Source organism: Opisthocomus hoazin, chromosome 3 (genome assembly GCF_030867145.1).
Source record: "Opisthocomus hoazin isolate bOpiHoa1 chromosome 3, bOpiHoa1.hap1, whole genome shotgun sequence".
Lineage (NCBI taxonomy): Eukaryota > Metazoa > Chordata > Aves > Opisthocomiformes > Opisthocomidae > Opisthocomus > Opisthocomus hoazin.
Window position 1 is genome coordinate 68,607,555 of NC_134416.1, and position 12,858 is coordinate 68,620,412.

Sequence of the window (12,858 nt, forward strand, 5' to 3'; positions counted from 1 at the left end):
ACAAATACTATTTGTCTCTTATTTCTGCTAATTCCAGTAAAAGAGAACATACCCACCCTTTATACCTAATTAGATAACTGCTCACATTTCTGGGAATGATACTTATTAACTGTTGTTGCAAAACATTAAAGAACAGACACAGTGAGTAAAAGTCTTTTCTGTCTGCAAGCACCAGGACATCCGGCATCATGTTCAACAGTTTGCATGTCCTAAAAATCCTCTTGTAAGGATAATGCAGGACAAAGTCTTCAACTATCACCTGCTGAACACAGCAAATACATTCCTATTGCCAGCGACAGGCTTTTGCTATACAGGTGGCCGCTCAACATCGCCCAGTCATCAGATGCACCCTTCCATACCTGATATTTCACACAGAGGAGTTCATCTGGTGTAGAGAAATGCTGAAAAAAGCAGGAGTAACCATTTAAGATACTATGTTCATAAATATTTCCTGTGCTTAGTTCTTCTCATTTATCAAAATTCACTCTGAAGGAGGAGAGCAGAAATGGAGCAAAAGAATGGGCTGCTTCAGGAAGCAAGTAAGAGTGCCTTGATAAAACACAGGCTTGATACTGCCAAACGCCATCGTCTGAAGACTGTAGGCTGTGAATGAACTGTAGATTTCCTCTCTTATTCTCATTAAAAATTCCACACACAAGCAAAGTTGCCCTATTCAGGCACATGTTGTCAAGCTGTATTTGGAATAAAAAGGAACTGAGGCAAAGGGCACCAAATCCCGTAATCATGTTTACCCTGCAATGTCTGTAGTGAAGCAATACCCCAAACAATCAGAAATTAGTCTTTCAGGTACCAGCTGCTGTGTAACCATAGCACAGAACTACATGTGGTTGTATTTTCCTCTGGACTGCAGCAGTACCATCTTCAGCAAGCCGCCAGTCAACAATGGATTTTGTCCCACTTGCTCCTTACCAGCTCCAAATTTCTCGGTCTTGTGCTAACAGGACTATGCCATAAAATCTTGCAGCTCTTGTAACTGGGTGGAGGAAAATCTTCATGCTTTGACTTTATTTAAAATCTGAGTCACCCTGTGACTACACAAGAACATGGGTAAGTTGTCATTCTAATTATTAAGTGAAAGGACAATACTATGTTTTGCGGGATTTATAGCATTTCCACAGCAGTAGTGTGCAACACTGAACACTGCAGTTCGTCTACAGGCATCTTACCTTCGCGTGGATATAGACAAAAAATTACCTCATTTTTAAAGATGTTTTCCGGTGACCTTCTCCTGAATGTGGCATGTCTCATACCCTCCCCCACCTAAGAGCACTACTGGTGGCCCTGCTGTAAGCTGTGCAGATGTTTCTACCACATTATTGCAGCTTTATATTTGCAAGAGCCTTCTTAGAACAGATGTTCTTTCTGTGTGTATATACCATACTTCCCACTGCAAACACTTTTACAACACAAACAGCAGATTGCCTTGCTTCTGTCGTTCGGATCAAGAGAGAGTAAATGCCTCACTCTAATGATGTCAGTTTTCTTTCCAGGGTGCTTAATGTCTTCCCTCCCCTCCTCACTGGCCCTGCTCACTGCAGGTGTTTTGTCTCTGTTTCTAAGGCTCTCCATCACTTATCTTTTACTCTAAAGGGTGTCCCTAAAAATATCCTCTTTCTGAATCTCCTTTACTGCCTTCACTCTTTTAGTCCCTTCTGCTGTGTCCTCCTCCTTTTACAAAAGCTGCTCTGCCTGCTTTAGCTCTGCTCAGTGAGGAGCTAATTCAATGGATTTAAATGGGAATGTCTTTTCTTGGGTAAGACTCAATACAGATCATGAATATAATTCCTACACATTGTGGAATAGGAGGCAATAATGCAAAAATCATGGCTCAGGATGGTAGTTCTTTAAGGAGCCAAAAGGCATCTCTTGTCATCACCAAGACAAAAAGATTTTTGGAAGGTTTGTGTTGTCTGGATATTGCAGAAACAAAATTTGAACACACCCCTCCTCTGAATTTTAATCAAAAGCCTGACATGTAAGTACCATAATTTGTACAGTCTTGTAAAATTATGTCAACATTGCTTAGACACTTGGCCTCTTTCACAGTGATTTTGACTACTTTCAGAGGACACTTTGTTCGTGACTATTTCTGATTAAAAATGATCTGTTCCTGTGCTTTTAGCTTCATAAGACATTTGTCAGTAATATAAATAGCAACAATAATATAAATTTCACAACAATTACAAATAGTAACAATTGTCATTGAAGAGTAATACATTACGAAGAGATCTCTGCTGCCACAGCTAGATCGTTGTGGATGCTTGAGCTGGACTGTTTAGAGGTACCTGAAGTACCACTTTGACAACTTGCCAACCTCAGACTCAGGGAAGGGGCCACTCTTGGGCTCTCCAATCTCTTGAAACAGACGCGCCACCAGACTCCCAATATCTACTATAAAAATCCGATCATTTACTCCCTTACCATATTTTCTTCTTTTTTAAATCCTTTAAAATCACCCTAGCTGCAGCTTTTCAGTTGACCTTATTCTACCATTCTGCTCACATTGTTTTCTTCTTAGTCCTTTCTGCTATAGTTCTCTTCCACATAAACACCATTCCACTGAAAAACAGTCTGCCACCACCTTAATAGATTTGTTTCAGTTTTCATATTGCAGCTTCCCTTTTACTCCTACACAGATGGACTGAATAACTATTTGGCCTGCCCAGTTCCAGCTTCATGGATGCAACATTAGATGGCTGGCACCTACTATGCAGGCAGTCTTTGCAGCTAAAAACTGTACTTACAAATGGTGGTCATACAGCCTAAAAGTAGCTTAGGTTTCTCAGGCAGTAAAATATTATTATGGTCCCTTTAGACAGAAGAACAAAATTACAATATGTTGAAGCCACAGCTCAGGTTTTTATCAAAAGCTCTGTGATTTCCTCCTTTGCCCTTCTTTAAGCACTGTAAAATTCGTAAACAATTTCTATTTGTTTGGAAATGACTGATTTCTATGTCTGATAGTCTAAGTAACTTTGTACAACTGCCTACAATTACTTTGGAAATGGTAATCTTGAGGCAAAGAAGTTTTTCTCATTTTCAGTCTTTTTGCGTGTTCATAGGTGAAATCTAGCCATTTTTTAAAGTAGCTATATACCACTGAAATAGTAATAAAATCTAACTGTAAAATTTTCTCTCTCAGAAATTTTTATAAACCAGTTCTATTACCTCTTATTAATGCATTACAAATACAATCCACACTACACCCATCTACTTTAAGATTATGACCTTGTAAAATGTGCACAGCCATTTAAAAGACCTTGTGTTTAAAAAGACTAGGTTACAGTCCTGTCAGTTCTTGGAGATTTATCATGAATGTTGCAGTTCATTTGATGTTCTTTCTCAAAATTCTGAATACAAATGAAAATTAAGAACCCCTGTGCCTACTTCAAAAGTGAATAAATATTTGCAGGTAGAAATTCGAAGGCATGCATACAAAGGTCAAAAACCTGAAAATAGGTTATTGTGCTTTTCTCTTTCCTTTTTTTTTTTTTAAGATCATGTGATTTGTAATCTAGTAGTTTGATTTTGCAGAGAACATCAATTAATGAGGTTTGTTCATAGATTTTTTTGTTTGGGGTTTTTTTTCTTTTTTCTTTTTAAAATTGAGGCTGACAACAATGGCTTATCTAAGATTGTTACTGCCTTGTTATAATGCCCTGAAAAGTGATGCAATTCATCCTAAAGGCAGAATGAATCTGTGGAATATCTCAGAAGAGCTCCCAGACCCATTTAATCTGGCATTCCCCAGAGCTAAGCATTAGCACTAGTTAAAAATTCTTTTGAAAAATAGCAGTTGGGAAGAGGGTGTGTGAAAATTGAGGAAAAATAGATCTCTACTGCCATACTCTCTGCATCATGCCCATCTAGCTCATGGGCCTACTCAATTCCCTACCACTATGTCTTGTTCAACTTCATCATCAATGACCTGGATCAAGAGCTAGAGTGCACCCTCAGCAAGTTTGCTGATGACACCAAACTGGGAGGTGTGGTGGATACACTAGCAGGCTGTGCTGCCATTCAGTGTGACCTGGACAGGCTGGAGAGTTGGGCAGAGAAGAACCTGATGCAGTTCAACAAGAGCAAGTGCAGGGTCCTGCACCTGGGGAGGAACAACCTCATGCACCAGTACAGGCTTGGGGTGGACCTGCTGGAGAGCAGCTCTGCGGAGAGGGACCTGGGTGTCCTGGTGGATGACAGGTTAACCATGAGCCAGCAGTGTGCCCTGGCTGCCAAGAAAGCCAATGGGATCCTGGGGTGCATCAAGAAGAGTGTGGCCAGCAGGACGAGGGAGGTTCTCCTTCCCCTCTACACTGCCCTGGTGAGGCCCCATCTGGAGTACTGTGTCCAGTTCTGGGCTCCCCACTTCAAGAAAGATGAAGAGCTACTGAAGAGAGTCCAGCGGAGGGCTACGAGGATGGTGAGGGGTTAGAGCATCTCTCCTACAAGGAAAGGCTGAGGGAGTTGGGCTTGTTCAGCCTGGAGAAGGCTGCGAGGGGAACTTACAAATGCTTATAAATACATGAAGGGTGGGTGTCAGGAGGATGGGGCCAGACATTTTTCAGTGGTGCCCAGCGACAGGACAAGGGGCAATGGGCACAAACTGAAGCACAGGAAGTTCCGTCTGAACATGAGGAAGAACTTCCCTGTGAGGGTGACGGAGCACTGGAACAGGCTGCCCAGGGGGGTTGTGGAGTCTCCTTCTCTGGAGATATTCAAGACTCGCCTGGACAAGGTCCTGTGCAGCCTGCTGTAGGAGACCCTGGGGGTTGGACTAGATGACCCACAGAAGTCTCTTCCAATCCCTAACATTGTGTGATATGTCCTGTGCAGGCTGCTGCACTCAGGATCTTACCACTTGTTATCAGCTAAGAGCAAAGAAGTAATTGTTTTTAAATTTTTGTCCCCAGAAAGAAAAAAAAAGTTTGATAGTTCACAGTATTCATATTTAAATGATAGTTATATTTCACTGAACATAACGGAAGCCCCATCTAACCCAAAGAAAACTCAGAGTTCCCAAGATGTTGCTAATGTCATCAACACTACAGAGGTTTCTACCACTTCTTCAGAGCAATATGCTTTCATGCAAGTATGCTAAGGAAAGTGCACAAAGTCTCACATATTCTTAGCCAGTGCTTCTTCTGAGTCATCCTCATCCACCATCATAGTTTCGTCAGCCAGAACACAATGAGTCTCATCTCTTCTATATAGCGGTCGCTCTTCTACCCCAAATTTCCCAGCTCCTGTTTCACCAAGAGATGGGTGTTCTTGTATTTTTCAGAAAGAGAACAGTAGATCAAACTACATTTCCTGTCTGTTATATCCACATAAAACTGGAGAAAACTAATTGCTGATATTGAATGAAACTGTATTAGCCCAATAAACAAACTAGGAGCAGGACCTACCTCCTATCAAGAGCTTCAATTTGCTGAAAACCGTAAAGGGATTGATGACTCGGAAATTTTTCTTCATTATCGCCAGGATTAAGAAATCAAAGTTCTGAAGTCATATGAAATCACACCACTTAGTCCACAGCTTTTGAATATGCTACATGAAGACAATGCATGCATTGACATACTAGTGCAAGACAGTGCAGTGTACTACTAGTACCGCTGTGCCTAATTTGCTTACTAATTTCGGAGAATTTAGGCTTCAGGGGTGGAACAGATACTGCAAGGAACTACCCAGTCTAGGAAACTCTTTTATCTGGATAAAGACACTTTTTTAAAGCTCTTTTTTTTTCTTTTTCTTTTAAGTGAGAAGGATAAGGAGCAGCTGCCTAAAGCAGAACTGCTACAAAACTCATTAGCTATAGTAAAATTAGTGCTCTCCAGATAATCCTAACTTATTATCCATGCATCTTTGTACAACGGTGCTCTACATATTTTTTCCTCTCACAAATCTTATTCCTGCTTTTAGACTTCTATTTGATGCCTTTCAGAAAGTCCATGGTCGAGCTGTTGAACAAATGTGATCCCTGCAATAAAAAAAAAAAGGGATGATTTTTACTCCCCCCCCCCCCCCCCCCCCCAGCTACAAGAAATACTTTTTTTGTAGTCCTCTGCTAAACCAAGGAGACCAGGTTCTCTAATGTCTCCTATTCCATCCAGTTATTTAGATCCTCATGAAAAGCTTTCAGTCCTTGCCTACAGTCAAGTAGTTCAGAGCACAGCTGAAGAGGCAAACTACTGAGCTGGCCCTAAGGCACATTTCTGAACAACCCAATCATAGTGGGTGCCAGTTGTGGGGGTTCAAGTGACCCACAGAGCAGAAATGGCAGCCGCGGCTCAGCAGAGCACTGGGAAGTCTTGCGCCGCTTCCTTTTCTAATATGGTAGATACTGGGTAAAATTTAGGGGTCTTTTTAGGCGGCCAGATCAATGATCTAATTCCCCCTTATTGCCTCCAGTTCTCCGAGACCTCTGGCATCTCCACTGCTCTCAGTGCTGCAGAACTGAAGCTTCAAGGATGTTCCCCAATAAATTGCAGGAGGATCTTTACATCCTCCTCAATACAGGGAGAACTGTGAGAATGTATTGGAGGATTTGCATAGTTTCATACATTGGCCTCATTCTTTCTTGCAAAGTGGGCCGGCTATAACACCCCATGAAAGCAACATCCGCGTCCTAGCCTATAACCAAAATTGAAGCAGCTTGCTCAGTCAGAAACCCTGCAACATTTTGAAGATAGATGCTTCATATGTGATCAGGGAGATGACTGCAGACAATGCTTGAGTTAGAGCTTGGAATTAACTTTGCCATACAGATGCACTCCCAAATTCTTTCACTCACTTTCACCACTCGTCTAATCAGACTTGCATAGACAGACAATCACCATTTTCTCAAAGTGTTTTGATTTTAATTTGAAAATGGCTTTTTATGAAAAGTCCTTTGGGTTAATTTTCTACCATTTGAACATAAAGCTGAGGGGAAAATCTGGTTTTCAAGAAAATGAGTTAGGAAACTTAGTCCAGTTCCAGACTAGCAACAATTGAGTGCCTAAAGGCAGCCTCACCACACACCATCTGATTAACTTGGAACCAATCTGGACAGCTTTCAGAGAATATACATTGAACTATTCTCAGCCATGGGAACAGAAAAGTGAAGGGAGAGAATGCTTTGAAGGAAAATAACAATTAAGAAAAATTAATCAGATAATCATCATTTTAAAAAGGTAAATTTTTTTTGATAGAAGAGAAATCAAAACAAAAATAGTCTGTGGAGGAGAAAGTTAATTTTGACAAATCTCAGTAATTATCACTTTAAAATCTTTTCAAATTTTCTTTTTTTATTTTAGCTGGGATCAGGTCAAGAAAAGCTTCTCAAAACTCTTAATTGCCACTGCCAGCTCAAGGCTGTATAGCCCTGAGAAACAAGAAGCAAGAATAACAACATAAATATACAAGTTGCTCTGAAGGCAACTTGTACACCCCTTTCACTACAATTCTCTGCATAATTGTGAGGAGTAAAGAATTCTCCCAATAACAAACATCTACATTAATTGACCAGTGGAGAACACTTGCATCCACATAGATGGTACCAAAGGAGGTAAAGGGAGCAGGCACCTTCAGCTCAAAGATCTACCACGCATCACTGTTAGAAACCAAGTCATAGGTTAAAAGAATGCCTCCACAAAGCAGAGACACCAAAACAAATATTTGACAGAAGCGTTGTCTGGAGACATTCTCATGGGATCATAGAATCATAGAAAGTTTGGGGTTGGAAGGGACCCCTAGAGGTCATCTAGTCCAACCCCCCTGCAGCGAGCAGGGACACCACTAACTAGATCAGGTTACTCAGAGTCCTGTCCAACCTGGCCTTGAATGTTTCCAGGGATGGGGCCTCCACTGCTTCTCTGGGCAACCCGTTCCAGTGTCTCACCACCCTCATTGTAAAGAATTTCTTCCTTATATCCAGCCTAAACCTACCCTGTTTTAGTTTAAAACCATTACCCCTTGTCCTGTCACTGTTGTCTCTACTAAAAAGATTGTCCTCATCTTTCCTATAGTGTCCCTTTAAGTACTGAAAGGCTGCATTTCATCTGAGCTTTTTGAAGTTTCTGTGCAAAAATGAAGGAAGACATCAGCCCATCTCTACTTCTTATTGAGAATCATTGCTTCTGAAGCAGCGCTAAACCATCTGTGCCAGGTAGCATCCCTGGAGTATATCATCATAATGCTAAAGAACATATTTTAGTCCAGATTGCACCAAACCAAGATGGTAGATTGTCTTTTAGTTTCCCTGTGAAAAGGCCTGTGTACATAATCCCTGGTTTTCTCCGCTTTCAACAGTCTGCAAAAACTATGCTGTATGCCACAACATCAATAAACTTGGTACATCACTGGAAAGCCATAGTTCCCAGTCTTTGTTAAAAGTGCAACATGTTGCCCACAAGACTTTCTGATATTGCTTGTGGATACAGTAAATTAAAAACTTAAAACCAAGGCCAACAGAGAGAGCAAACCTGTCTGCAAAATGCATTTACTCAGTGTTGTTCCTTCTGGGACCACTGTTCTAGAGTAATGTGCAAATATTCTCAGCAAATCATAGCTTAAATATCAGTATGTTTGTCAGGCGATTCTCCCAAAGCCCTGCTCACAGCTATGAGAAAACATTTTATTTATTAATTATTATTTGTAATTTGGGAAAACAAATGGCTATATTCCCAGTCAGTCAGCTCTCCTATCTGCATATGTGCATTCCAGGAACTCAAGCTTTAGCACTAGCTTAGAGAGGCATTTTTTTTTTCCCTGGGATCCTTCATTAAAACATTAGTAGCACATTACTGCTTAGCAGGTGCACAGACCCCACAGCCAAATGCTCCTTGTTAACCGTGGTGCGATATTATATGGCCATAAATGTCTAGGTATTAATCACATGTTTTGATTTGTGTCCAAAATGTGATTTATGCCCCTGATTTCTAAGACTGTATGTTAAACCAGCAAGGAAGACCGAAGGAATTTGGTTCACACAGGCAGCTGAATCGCTCTCTGCGACGAAGTGGATGTAGCTGTGATCAGACACAGTCCTGGAAGAGCAATGAGAATCAACCATGTCGGCAGTGTGGGAAATGAGGGAAACAGAAGCCATCGTTGACAAATTCAACCAAAATTTTTTCCTGTACCAAGGGAAGAATTATAAGGACAGTTCACAGCAGGGTCCTGAGGGTGAGGAAAAAATACAAGCAAACAGCCCTCCTGTCATTGCTATACCACCTGATAAATTGGTGACCCCTTGACCTTTCTGAGCCACTTAGCTACGTTGATGAAAACACATAGTATAGATCATGCTTCGAGCACAGCACCTCACACAGAACATGTACACATGCAAGGAGAGCACTGAGCAAACCTGCAGAAAAGGCAAAGGAGAAAACCCGTAGAAGGATGTTGGCTTTCCAAGCAACTATGATTCTGTTGTCTTCGAATCATAGAATGGTTTGGGTTGGAAGCGACCTTAAAGATCATCTGGTTCAACCCCCCTGCCTTGAGCAGGGACATCTTCCTCTAGACCAGGTTGCTCAGGGCTCCATCCAACCTGGCCTTGAACACTTTCAGGGAGGGGGCATCCACAGCTTCTCTGGGCAACCTGTTCCAGTGTTTCTCCACCCTCATGATGAAGAAATGGTCTTCTCTACCTTTTAGAGGAATTCTCATATGATCTGGCCTGTAGCAAATCAAGACAGGGAAAAAGCATGAGATTCCATCCCAAAAGAAATATCCGAGACAACGTACTTTGAAACACCTGAAAAACGATGAAAGTGCATCCAGTCTCTCACAGAGATATCCAACAACTGAACTCCAACTCACTCCATGAAGTCTCCTAACTATCCAAAGGCATCGCTCTGTTTCTATGTTCTTCATCTTCCTCTGGCATGCAGAATCCTATTTATGAGTACCTGTTCTAACTTCATCTCACATTCACAATGATAAACCTAGCTTTCTTACAGAAGGCAGGAATTTTGTCACTAGCCAGAGACGTTACCCAGGAGAAGGCGTAACATACACAAGATATGTTATATCCTTCAGCTTTGACTTCTGTCTCCCTCCCCATGACATTCACCTTCCCCGATAATTTTCAAGTCCAGTTAAGAAAATCACAATAATCAATTATGGTCTATGAAATTTTTTGTCTCTGACCTCCATTTCTTGTGTGTGTTGCTTCCTATTAACTAATGTCACACAATGAATTTATTCTCGATATTCCTTTTGTGCTCAACAAGTGGTCATAGTGGTGGCCAACCCATCTTTTCAATGTAAACCTTCTTGCTCTAACATGGGAATGAAATCACTACAGATCTATTATTTCTCGGAACAGGATATTTCATTTGCATAAAATATTCTGCACTTGACACAGTGCCAGGAAGAAACACCTTATGTCCATTCTTCATTGTGCTCTTGCTGTGGCCTTAGGAACAGAAGGAATCACCATGTTAGACTCACGCCTGTTACTCCCGAGTTCCTCACTTCTTAGTCCTCTCTCTGATTTACACTCCCAATGACTCTCTGAGAGCCCTGTCAAGGCAGTGACCAAGATAATGGACAAAAGGGAATTTCTTACATGATGTAATTTCACATTAAACAGGATGGTTCACAGGTTGTAATAGAAGGTCAACAGCAGATATTATAACCCTTAAATTGGCTGGAAAAAATGGTTATTTGAATCAAAACTTAAATAAAGGTCTATATGAGCCAAAGTAGCTGAAAGGAAGTGTCTCCCTGTGTGTCAGTGATATGCCTGGTCTGATAACCTCAAAGGAAGGCAGATCCTATGCTTGTTCATTTTCAGAGCACTGGGATTTACTGGCAGGGAATAGCACTAACACCATCTTCAAATATACAATATCTTTTTTTACTTTTAAGTTGGATGGCTATATTCCAAAGTAAAAACAAAAAATATCTAAATGTCATTAGTCCAATGGGAATGCAGAAAATGTACATTTTGGAGACAGATCAACCTGTTAAGCAAGAAAAAGATACCAAGAAGAAATTAATTAATTGAATTAATTAAAGAGTCCCTCATTTGTTATTAACAAAGCACTGAAGAAGAAAGTGTTGGTGAGACAGTCATTCACCTTGGATCAGTACGCAAAAGGAAAATTCACCCCACTGCAGACAGCTGTCAAGGCCATATGCACAGCTTTACCTCTTGAGTTATGGATGTTACAATAAATGGCAGACCCAATACCGTGTATGCGTACTTTGCCTAGGGATGAATTTTACCCTAAAAAAAGCAATAAGGCAGATTTAAGAGAAGAGAGCTGATTTAATACAATGTATAGCATGTAGTTGCTAATGGACTTTTAGTTATTCCCAAAGATAACCAGTCCCATAAAGGGTTTTAAGTCATTCTTAACATTATTTTCATATACTTCAAAGGCAATCGGTCTTTATTTCTGTATTTCTCCATATTACAGGGCTATATGCATCTTAGAATATTGCACAATTACATATACACACTACCTTCTGCTTTAATGGGTACAAGTGCCCTGTGGTAGTGACAAACAAAGCGTTAGCCTTTACTTTTTCAGAAGTTAAATGCCTTCTGAGTCAGCTCTTAGTTATCTTTTTTTATGTTCTTTGTGCTTTATAGATATATTCTGTTATTTATAGCACTCTGGCTGTTGTTTTTTTATTACCTAATAATATTACCAAATTGAATTTGATTTTAGCCATTGTGTGGTGTAGTCAAAGACTGCTCCTACACAATGCTGTCCATCTGCAAGATCTGCTGCAATCTACTCTCTGAAAAAAATGGAAATTGTAATTTATTATTTTGCTAAAAAGTACTTTGGTTACTTGAAACTGCAAGGGGGTCAAATCCACTCTTGAACACAAGGCCAGTAGAAGGCCCAAGAAGTGCTTAAGCTCATGTTGAGGATAAAAGTGCAATTGAAGTGGTTGCACAGGACTGCTGCTAGTACTCTGCACAGGAGAGCAGCTGACCATGTGTGAGCACTTCAGGAAATCACACCAGATTCTGCTTTTCCCCCAACTTTCAGCAACTAAGCTAATAATTCTACCAGGCTCTCAAAGTCTTGCTACAGGTCAGGACTGTTTCACTTTGTCTAAGTAATCACAGAGGAGTAAAATATACTCTAGCTTATGGTTGAAGCTCATCATCAAAAATACCTCTTAATAATTTTAGAGTCATGATTGTTCAAAAGGAAACAAAACCTCAAGGCAATTTTAGAGAAAGGAAAGAAGGGGTAGATTCATCTAATCCACTTCTACTAAAGCTTGAAAGACTACTCTGCTTTTTACCTTTGCTTGAAACCAGATCTCCCAAATATTCCCGTACCGAGGTGTTCTGTGACTGGTTAGGACCAAGCCTGCTCATTTAGAAAAGTATTAAGAAAATCCTGACAATATTAAGTTACAAAAGGTAGAAAGAGAAGGGGGGAAAAAGTTTTTTTGTTCTAGCATGGATAAACCTCAGAAGCTTTATTGCATCCGTTTACTGCTTTATTCCTGAATTTCTAAAACATTGGCAGACTTAAAAAAAAAAAAGGGCCAGATCGTATTGGAAGAGATCCTGAGTAGTCAGTACTAGTTTAGTGAGATCAGTCAGACCACAAAGCCTTGCCAGAGTTGCTCCTCCCTCAAAAATTTTTGAACCTATATTTAAACATCCTTGATCTGGCCACAAGAGATATGATAGGGCTGACAGCAAGGGAAGAGGGGCAAGGAGGAAATTATGGCTTCCAACAGAAGAGGGGGTGGGACAGTACTTCTAAAAAATCTGGGCTCTTTGAACATTATTGTCTGGCAGTGCATAGGTATTACTAAAACTCAGGATCATTTCCAACACTACATCACCATATCCACTACTGCTGCCTGCCA

At 40.6% G+C, this 12,858-nt stretch overlaps 1 long non-coding RNA gene across 1 annotated transcript in view; it reads left to right on the forward strand.

The window, feature by feature from the left end:
- Positions 1-825: 825 nt before the first annotated feature.
- LOC142360870 (uncharacterized) overlaps positions 826-12,858 on the forward strand; it is a 69,479-nt gene continuing 57,446 nt past the window's right edge. The window contains exon 1 of the long non-coding RNA XR_012763474.1: positions 826-1,068. This is a non-coding gene — a long non-coding RNA (uncharacterized LOC142360870). The remainder of the gene's footprint in view (positions 1,069-12,858) is intronic.